Here is a 9341-nt window from a genome sequence, read left to right on the forward strand (position 1 = left end):
GTGAAAGAGTGAATTAGCAATAAAACTGTTTTGGACAGTAGCAGTGGTGTGATTTTGAAAAATCACCAAAAATAGTATAAATTGAATCAGAGACTGAATGAGATATCAAATTAAATCTTAATGAGTCTATTTTCATATAAAAGAAATATATAAAGCAAAGGAGTTCTATATTTTGAGATATTTATGTTTTTGTGAGACTAATTCAGAATAATTACGTGATCCCCTGTTCTGACTTTGGAAAATCACAAAATTTGGAGAAAAATAATTAGAGGCTGAAAATTATATTTTTAAAATCCATAATGAGTCTATTTTCAAGATAAATCAACAAGAACATTATCTGAGTTCTGTACTATGAGATAATTATTTTTTAGTGAAGAGAGGTCAAAACTGTCAGAAAGTGAAATAGGGGAAATTTTAATGAATAAACTGTACTAATTGGCTAAACCAAAAATTATGAAAATTTTATGGTGGAAAGATATGTGAGTCTAGTTTCAGGGGAAATTTACAGATCTTAATTTGGATCTCTGTAGCTCGAATTATAAATAATTAAGTGACTATGACTCGTGTGGATAGTTTGATGTGAACATTTATTAGTAAATTGTGAAATTGTACTTACAAGAATGCTATATACATTAAGGATGTGGAATGGAGAGGAGGAGGAGGAAAATAAATATATGTGGAATACATGGATACTATGGTATATGAAATATTGATATAATGAAATAAATGATATGTGTTTATAAGAAAACAAAAAGAGAATGTTATGTATCATGACATGTATATATATATATATATATATATATATATATGACTAGTCTCAATGTAATGCTTGTTGGGTATGGAATTGAATTGAAATGTTTCGGGCAAACATGTTATTTTGCGCATTTGAATCATGGTATTTTATAAAGATATGATCTAGCTTTAAATATGAATGCTTGATGATTAAGCTGAAGATATTTGGTAAGATGATAATCTTGGTATAAATGTATAAGTGGTACTATAATAAACAAGGTAAAATGAGTATGAGAGACACATGTATGATGACATACAAATGCTATGTTTGTGGTTTAATTGAGGATGTTTAATCATTAAATGAATACCATGTTATATGCTTTTGATTTTGTATAAGTGTGTAAGAGATCAAGGTTGACCAAAGCTTGGAAAATAGCCTAGGTATATTCCACACAGGCAGAGACACGACCATGTGTCTCAGCCGTGTATGGAACACGACTTTGGGACACGGGCATGTGGAGCCTTAAAGCATGAAATTTTCAAGATTTTTGTAAGTTCTTGGTTTAGTCCCAAACCCTTTCTAAAGTATGTTTTGGGCTCCGTAGACTCAAAGAAGGGACTATGTGTAAGAGAATGAACGCTTTGAAATATGAATAAAATTTTATGGCTCGTATTTTAGTTTAATGTTTGTATGTTTGTCTGGTAACGCCTTGTACCTTAGCCCGGCCTCAGATACGGGTAAAGGGTGTTACACATATACCTTAAGTATGACGAGCAGGTACCAAGTAGATCCCGGTGAAGGTCACTGGACCACAGTCAAGAATATCCTTAAGTACTTAAGAAGAACTAAAGATATGTTCCTAATATATGAAGGTGGGGCAGAGTTAAGTGTAAAAGGTTACACTGATGCTAGCTTCCAAACTGACAAGGATGATTCTTGATAGCATTCAGGTTTTGTGTTTTGCCTTAATAGTGGTGCTGTAAGTTGGAAGAGTTCAAAGCAAAGTATAGTAGCCGATTCTACAACAAAGGTCAAGTATATTGCAGCCAGTGAGGCAGCAAAAGAAGCGGTTTGGATCAAAAAGTTCATTACTGAACTAGAGGTTGTGCCTAGCATATTAGATGCTATAGAACTCTGATGTGATAACAATGGAGCCATTGCACAAGCTAAAGAACCCAGATCTCACCAGCTATCCAAACATATACTTAGGCGCTACCATCTTATTCGAGAGATTATCGATCGAGGGGATGTAGAGATATGCAGAGTACCTACAGATGATAACATTGCTGATCCCCTGACCAAGCCTCTGACACAGCACAAGCATGATCATCACACTATGTCGCTTGGTATTAGATATATAAGTGATTGGTCTTAGTGCAAGTGGGAGATTGTAAGAGTATGCCCAAAGATCAATAATGAGATGGTTGTAACAACATACTTGATTTACAATGTTTATTAATATAAGTGTCAAAATCAATGCATGAATATGTGTGTTAGAGAACAACATATTGGACTGACCCGCTATGAGTATGTTTCTTAGATTATTATGTAATTGTCACAACATTACTCATAGTGATTAATATGTATATGATCCTCAAACTTGAGATAATCATTATTCCAACATCGTGAGTTGTATATTTTGATACAGTCAAATGTACACCGTAACTGGTTGTTCTATAAAAGGCTAATATAATGATATACCACAATCTATGTAGAGGGATATGGTTGATCAATATAGAATAAGTCCCTCCTACATAATGGGAGTAATATCTTAGGCCACTTGATTGAGTGAGACTAGAAATGCATGGCCATGCTCAAATAAGTTGATATGAGATGTCATACTTATTTGTATATCATAGTCTACTCAAGATATCAAGAAACATGAGATGGACTATGTAAGTGTGACTATTCCATGACTTGTGTTCATTCCAGAGATAAAGGACTTAAGAATTAATGCATGAAAGGTAAATCACAAAATGTTATGTCGAATCATGACTTCTTGTAACTTAGGTAGCAATGATGCATTGCTAGATGCCACTCATTGTATGTAACATTAGAATCGTTCTAGTATTACTGCTAACGTTACAAGAGCCTACAGGGTCACAACATATGGTTGAGATGATCAGAATAAAACATAGTTGGCATTGTGTTTGGTTGTCACATGAATTAAATTAATTATAGAATTAATTTAATTGGGCAATCAAATATCAAACATATTATATGTACAAGGATGTTGTACACATAACGAGAACATAATTCTATTAATATATGAATTTGGTTCGTATATAAATTTAAATAAATATAGTTTACCAAAATCTTTGTTATAATTAATCTAATTATAATTTTCGGTTAAAACATTATTATATTTATTTATTTTAAAATTTTGTGAATTAAGATTCATTATAAATATACCAATTAAAAAGGGGAGTGACATATAAATAAAACCCGAAAACCTAGCTTTGGTGGTCTAGCAGCCGTCAAGAAAAGAAGTCTCTAAAACAGTTTTGAGGACTTCTTCCGTTCATTGTCAATTGGGTGGATTACGTAGAGGCCGGCATCTAAAAAAGTTGCGACTTGGTTCGATAGTGGTTCTGAATTCTCGTTGCCGAGGCATCGCTGTTTACTCAGATTGAAGTTTCAGTAATTTCGAAACCATTATCATAATTTTTTTCCCGATTCATTCTTTGCACATGGATCCATGGTTTGGATTGCCAGAATTTTATTTTTTTCACTGCGCCTTAGGGGCACCAGCATTCCACCACAATTTACTGACCGTCAATTCATATTCAGTACCCTTTCGGTACACTCTCGAGCCACATCTCTTACAGTAGAATTACCAGTCCAGGCTAAATTCTAGTTGTGCCATGTACTCTAAGGGCTTTGTTGGATTACCAGTCCAGGTTAAATCCTTCTTATGACAAAGAATTCCCTACAGAGTCTAACCTGGATTACCAGTCCAAGCTAAATCCAGTCAATTAGGATTACCAGTCCAGGTTAAATCCTAATTGAAACATATGATCGATAGGCTCGTTTCAGGATTACCTGTCTGGGCTAAATCCTTTCTACACCGAGACCAATGGATTACCCATCCGGGTTAAATCCTTTCTGCAACACATGCAGGATCCCATTTCACGTGAGAATAACTTATCCATCAGAATTCAATATTCGAAAGAAATATAACTCTTTTCACTTAATTTCGGGATTATGGACATTTTCATACAATTCAGTATTTGTACATTGCACATTCAATACAACACAGCAATAGAATCAACACATTTATATATATCTGGTTAAGTTACACGAACTTACTTGAATGATGTCTCAGGTTTGGATTCCGACTATTCCAAAACCTTTTTTTTCTAGGGTCTACTTCCGAAATTGGTTTTTCCGAGTATATATAAACAAATTAAATTATTAATTCATCACATTCTTCATTTTCAGCATGAAAACTTACTTTATGGAAAAATTGCCTTTTTACTCCTAACTTTGTACATTTTTACATTTTAGTCCCTAGGATCGTATAATGAAATACATGCATTCCCTTGTTTTCCCAAGCCTAGCCAAATTATATTCTAGCTGATAACAGCCCACATTTTCCTTTATTTCACTTATACATCTTTTACAACTTGGTCCTTTTTAGGTGTTTTCATGGAAAACCACTTAACAAAATATGTTTATCATACATCAAACTTTCATATCCCTCCATTAAACACTAAAATACAAACATGTCACACATGGGTAAGTTTTTGAACATGAACCCTAGCTTAAAATAATGGTAGAAATGGCTAGAACATACTTTAAGGATCTCAAAAATATATAGAACATTAAAAACAGGGCTAGGTAGCATTTACAATCAAGCTTGAAATGTTGAAAACCATAGCATTGGAAACCCTTGAATTTTCGGCACACTATGAAGAAGATGGACAACATTTTTCCTTGATTTTTCCTTTTTTATTCTTTAATTAACCAAATGACCAAAATGCCCTTAAGGCCTTTCTTTAAAATTTTACCCATGCATGCCCATTTTTGTCCAAATTTTTAGAACTTGGTCAAATTACTATTTGAGGACCTCTAATTTATAATCCAACTCGATTTCATGCTAAAAGCTTCTAGAACTCAAGTTTTGCAACTTATTCAATTTAGTCCCTAAAACTAAATTGGGCATCTTAGGCATAGAATTTCTCCATGAAATTTTTAAATAAGCATGCATCCTCATACTAGGCCTCATAATAATCATGAAAAATTATTTCTATTTTGGAAATGTGGTCTCGAAACAACTGTTTCGACTAGGCCCTAAGTCGGGATGTTACACTTAAGCACTCATCAAATTTGAACGTCGTGTCCTTCTCCAATAATTTGCATAAAGGTGTAGCAATTTTGGAGAAGTCCTTGATAAGTCTTCAATAAAAACCAACCTAGCCCAAAAGCCTCCTAACACCCTTTACAGATGTTGGAGGTGGGAGTTTCTAAATAACGTCTACCTTTACTTTATCTACCTTGATTCCATGTCTTGTTATCTGATGCCCTAGAACAATACCCTCTCGTACCATGAAATGACACTTTTCCCAGTTGATTACAAGGTTTGTTTCTTCGCATCGCCTTAGTACCTTGGCTAGATTGGCTAGGCAATCATCATATGTATCTCCAAATATTGAAAAATCATCCATAAAGACTTCCAAGTATTTTTCAACCATGTTAGTAAAAATAGACATCATACATCTTTGAAATGTAGCAGGTGCATTACATAAACCAAATGGCATGTGTCTAAATGCAAATGTACCGTACGGGCAGGTGAATGTTGTCTGTGTTGATCTTTCGATGCTACTATAATTTGGTTATACCCCGAGTATCCATCAAGGAAACAGTAATAGTCTCACCCTACGAGTCTATCCAGTATCTGGTCCAAAAATGACAAAGGAAAGTTATCTTTCCTAGTCGCTTTGTGTAGCTTCCGATAATCGATGCAAATTCTCCATCTCGTAACCGTTCTAGCCAGTATCAACTCATTATTCTCGCTCTCAACAATCGTAATACCTCTTTTCTTTGGTATGCACTGGATCGGACTTACCCATGAACTGTCTGAGATGGGGTAAATTATACCTGCATCTAACCACTTGATGATTTCCTTTTTCACCACGTCCTTCATGGTGGGGTTCATTCTTCGTTGTCCACCAATCATCCTTTTTTCACCATCTTCTAGGATACTAATACCGTAAATATCAGCTATGGTTCATCCGATAGCCTTCTTGAATTGTTTCAATACTAGGATAAGTTTCTCTTCTTGCTCAATAATTAATTCTACTGAAACAATCATAGGCAAAGTAAAAGTGTTACCTAAATAAACATATTTTAAATGAGAGGGAAGTACCTTGAGTTTCAATTTAGGTGGCTCCTCGATTGATGCTTTTGGTTGGGCATAACCCCTATTCTCTAACTCCAAAAATTCAAAATGGGATTGTAGATTAAATCCCCTTTGATCAGCTTCTAGCAAAGCTAAGTATCCATCCTCCTCTTCATCATTTGGAAGGTCTGATGTCAAAATTTGTTCCAATGGGTCTCAACATAGTTGAGTTCCTTTTCTATAATTAAATCATCTAAATCAGACACTGTAGAACAATCATCAATTGTGTCAGGAAATCGCATAGACTTAAAAACATTAAATGTTACCTAATCATCCTGAACACGCATAGTAAGCTTGCCCTTCTGCACATTAATAAGGGTCCTTCTGGTTGCTAGGAAAGGCCTTCCTAAGATTATTGGTACTTCTTTGTCTTCTTCAAAGTCTAGAATGAAAAAGTCAGTAGAAAAAATAAATTTGTCTACTCGTACCAGTATATCCTCAATTTTTCCTTTTGAATGTGCTAAAGATTGATCTACTACTTGAAGTGTAACTTTAGTAGGTCTAACTTCACCTATCCCCAACTTCCTAAATATTGACCTAGGTATCAAGTTGATACTTGCACCCAAGTCACATAGTGCCTTACAACAATATTCTGCTTCAATGTTGCAAGGTATGGTAAAACATCTAGGATCTTCAACTTTGGGGGTAGTTTGTCTTGAAGATATGCACTGTATTCCTTCGTAAGAGCTACCATCTAAAATTCTTCAAGTGTTCATTTTTTTGACAGGATATCCTTCATGTATTTGACGTAGTTCAACATTTTCTCAAGTGCTTCAACCAACAGGATGCTGATATGAAGCTGCTTGAGTACATCTAGGAACTTCTTGAATTGAATTTCTTGCTTCTACTTCTGAAGTCTTTGAGGGTAATGTGGTGGAGGCTTCTTTACTTGAACTGGTTGATTCGTCTTCTGTGGCAATTCTACATCTAACAAAGTTGTTAGTTGGTCAGAATTAGCTGGTTTTAAAGTTACCTTATTGAATTTTATAGATTCTGGTTTCAATGGAACTGGAATTTCAACACTTGGTTGAACTTCCTCTAAGTCTTGAGCATTAGTTGGCTCCTTTTCAACTTCGATAGTGCTGGGTTCTAATGTCTTTCTGCTCCTCAATGTCAATGCTTTACAATGCTCCTTCCTTAGATTCCTTGGATTATCACTAGGTAAAGCACGTTATGGTCGATTTTTGAGTTCAGTTGCAAGTTGGCCCATTTGGTTTTGCAGGTTTTTCAATGTAGTTGCTTGGCTTTGGATTAAGGCATCATTCTTGGCTATGCATGCCTTCAACAAGTTTTCTAATCCATTGGATGGTTCATCTTAAGGTTGTTTTTAAAATTGTTGGGTAAAAATAGGTGGCCGGGTTGGTCTAGGTTGGGCATATGTGTTACTGGGTCTAGCCCCTTGGTTACTCCAAGAGAAATTAGGGTGGTTCCACCACGATGGGTTATAGAAATTACATTGCAGTCATTGCCTTCCTCAATTTGGGTTCTAGTTACCCATGTAATACACAGATTTTGGGTTCAATGGACATTCTTCGAAGAAATGACCTTCCCCAAAATAGACACAGGCTACATTTTAAACTTGATTCTGTGGCTGAGCTGCAAAACTATTAAACCCATTAGTGGGAAAATTTTTAAACATTGATGATATGGATGATACCTGAGATGCGAGTGAAGTGAGAGCATCCACTTCATGTATTCCAGCAACTCATCTTCCTGACGCTGCTTGATTGGTTGGCTATTGATAATTGTTACTAGCAATCCTCTCAATGATTTTATAAGCCTCATTATAAGACTTAGAAAGGAAAGCACCATTAACAGAAGCGTCCACTACCATCCTTGTGTATGGATTAAGGCCATTATAAAACATCTCAAGTTGGATCCAATGAAGGATTCCGTGATGAGGGCACTTTCGTAATAATTCTTTGTACCTTTCCCATGCCTCATACAAGGACTCATCATCCATTTGTTGGAAAGCAATGATCTCATTCCTCAACTTAGCATTCTTACTATATGGGAAATACTTCATAATGAATCTTTCAACTCTTTCCATGTTGAAATTAAATTTGGTGGCAATGAGTTCAACCAGGCTCGAGCTTTGTCCCTTAGTGAATATGGGAATAGCTTCAATTGTAATGCATCTTCGGGAAATCTAGCTAACTTAAAAGAATCACTCACCTCCATAAACAGTCTTAACTGAAGGTGAGGATCTTTGGTAGGCATTCCACTGAATTGGCCCATAGTCGGAAGCATCTGGAACATGATTGGCTTTAGCTTGAATTGTTGTGCCTCTGTTTCGGGTCTCCTAATACTCAGATTAAGATTATTAGACATTGGCATGACATACTATCTTAAAGCTCTATCCCTATCATCCAGAATAAGGATAGGATTTTGAGTAGAGTTTGCTCTGTTTCTTTGACTCGGATTCTAGAAATTCATCTCTCCAATCCTTCTCTGACTTGCTTATCTTCTTCGCTGTAAAAAATTTTGTTCAATCTCAGGATCTATAGGGAGTAAATCGATAATTCGATCAATACTCATAAACACCTAAAATAATCACAGAAAAATTAATTTAGTTAAAATTGAACAGAAAAATAAACCAAAATGAAAAACCAACAAATTCACAAATAATGACTTTTTAAAAACAATCCCCCACAATAGCATCAAAACTTGGAACGACGAAAATGTGCAAGTGTACACAATCGCAATAAGTAATAAAGTGAAAAGTAAATGTCGAGTTATCGTACCCGCAGGGATTGTGAAAATAATTATTTATGAATGCAATTTAAAACACTTTAGTGGAGAAAATATTTTGATTTGAAAAGTGATTAAAAGTTATAAAACAAAGTAAAGTAAATAAAATAAAATAAAGTTCTAATGCACGATTTCAAAAGCTAATTTTAATCAAGGTGACATAAATGTGTTAGATTGATTATATTTCTTAACTTAGAATTACTAAACTCATGTTTATGTTGTTACGAATAAATTCACGACAACTCAGTAATTTGCTAACTTATGAACATACTCACCTACAAAAACCCATTCATCTCTTGACTATATCTCTAGTCAATTCAACTGATTAAACAAACTTTAATAGGAAAATGTGTTAATGCACATACATACTTATGAAATTTAAATAATCTCTGTACATATCTCTATGCCAATTCAAACTATTAATTTAATCACATAAGCACATAAAAAACTACGTGA

The 9341-nt window shown here is 34.7% G+C and overlaps 1 non-coding gene across 1 annotated transcript; it reads left to right on the forward strand.

Annotated features, from left to right (window-relative positions):
• Window positions 1-8023: 8023 nt before the first annotated feature.
• LOC128292136 (small nucleolar RNA R71) lies at window positions 8024-8130 on the forward strand. The gene has a single exon (XR_008282121.1). It is a non-coding gene; the product is annotated as a small nucleolar RNA R71 (small nucleolar RNA).
• The last annotated feature ends 1211 nt before the right edge of the window (window positions 8131-9341 follow it).

The sequence above is a fragment of the Gossypium arboreum genome, chromosome 4 (genome assembly GCF_025698485.1).
Source record: "Gossypium arboreum isolate Shixiya-1 chromosome 4, ASM2569848v2, whole genome shotgun sequence".
NCBI lineage: Eukaryota > Viridiplantae > Streptophyta > Magnoliopsida > Malvales > Malvaceae > Gossypium > Gossypium arboreum.